The sequence below is a fragment of the Desmodus rotundus genome, chromosome 11, assembly GCF_022682495.2.
Source record: "Desmodus rotundus isolate HL8 chromosome 11, HLdesRot8A.1, whole genome shotgun sequence".
In the NCBI taxonomy this organism is placed as follows: Eukaryota; Metazoa; Chordata; class Mammalia; order Chiroptera; family Phyllostomidae; genus Desmodus; species Desmodus rotundus.
In genome coordinates, this window is record NC_071397.1 from 63,285,481 (window position 1) to 63,287,131 (window position 1,651).

General features: G+C 43.1%; 1 pseudogene; it reads right to left on the reverse strand.

Annotated features, from left to right (window-relative positions):
* Nucleotides 1-1,045: 1,045 nt before the first annotated feature.
* Nucleotides 1,046-1,226, reverse strand: LOC112297209 (translation machinery-associated protein 7-like; annotated as a pseudogene).
* Between the last annotated feature and the right edge of the window lie 425 nt (nt 1,227-1,651).

Sequence of the window (1,651 nt, forward strand, 5' to 3'; positions counted from 1 at the left end):
GTACTCTTCTTGTGAGGGCGCTAGTCAGATTTGAGTCAGGGCCCGTCCTAAAGGCATTCTTTTCACTTAATTACCTTTTTAAAGGCCCTATCTCCAAATATAGTTATATTCTGCAGTACTTGGGTGTTGAAAAACAAGACAATAGGCCAAAAATGGGGTCATTTATACTAAGTCCCAGGTCCCCAAACCAACACTTAGTTTCACCTCTCTCGAAAAGGACTCTTAAGCCAGTCAGTTGGGAATGACTTCAGAAGCACCACGAGGTAATTTGCACATAGACTCCTGTGATGCCCTCGCGGGGTGTCCAACCTTTTGGCGTCTCTGGGCCACACTGGAAGAAGAAGGGTTGCCTTGGACCACACGTTAAATACACAGAAAATGAAAATTGATGAGCAAAAATAAGGTTTTAAGTACATTTACGATTTTGTGTTGGGCTGCGTGCGGGTTGGACACCCACCCCTGCAGGAAAGTGACCTTCCAATAACCAGCCATCTGTTTTGCCTAGAATAGTTTCCTTGTTCTTCCTCCCTTCTGCCTGTAAATGCTGCACAGCTTTTCAGAGCTTCCTTCTAGTTGCTTGATTGGATACTCCCCGGTTGAAATCAATTTTTGCCTCAGTTTATCTTCTAACAGGACTTAGGGTTTCAACAATGAATTAGCGGCGGGGACACAATTCCGTCCCTAACAGCAACTTTAAGGATTGTATTTGATTTTATTTAGCCATTTCAAACGAGTTGGTTTGATTCCAGCTGGTACAGAATTCTGGATGGAACAAAGACTGAAGAACACACTTTGCCAGGATTCTGGGCTGGCTTTACTCTGACCTCACAGCTGAGGTTGAAATGGCAGTGAGAAGAAGAAAGAGACGAGCCACTGCATGATTAAGATTATTATTATTAACAAAAGTTTATTCTTAAATGTACAACAGGCTCTGAGACAACACTTCATTCTAGCTATAGGTGGCAGGAGATGTTATGACAGGGAATCCAGATGTTAAAATAGGAATGGAATGAAGGATCACCGTTGCCCCAGGCACAAGAACAGCTCACTTTTTGCCAGATTTCTTAATTTCACCTATAGCCAGGGGGCCCTTGGCCTTTTCTTTTAGCTCTTCAAGTTTCTTCTGCTCCTCTTTTTGCTTCTGCTTGAATGCCCTATCTTATCTCTCTCCTTGGCTTTTTGGGCTGCTTCGGGGGCTTCTTCTTGTCACCTTTGTGGCCAAACATGGTGCCTGTCACCCCTTCCCCAGATCCTGCCACTAGAAGCTCCTACTTTAAAGATTTTAGATTTTCTTCTAGAGCAGTAGAAAACCACTGCAGGGTTTGAAGCAGGGGCTATGTTGAAGGAGATATAGCAGATGCTTCTAGATATCGATTCTTTACTAACAAAACCCTGGTTTTTTGTTTGAGGCATTGATATGTTCAGCCAAAAATGCAAATTGACTGGTTCCCTTGGCACAAGGGGTGGTCATGTGACAATATAAGTGGCTAATGAGATATAATTTGGAAGTCTACTGAGTGGTCTTCTAATAGTGTCAGGGAAAACTATTGTTTAGCTGATAAAAATATGTCACTTTGCCTTACAGTCTTTTTTCTTTTTCCTATCTGAGAGAAGGGCGGAGATACAGCAGCCACTTTGCGACCGTGAGGAG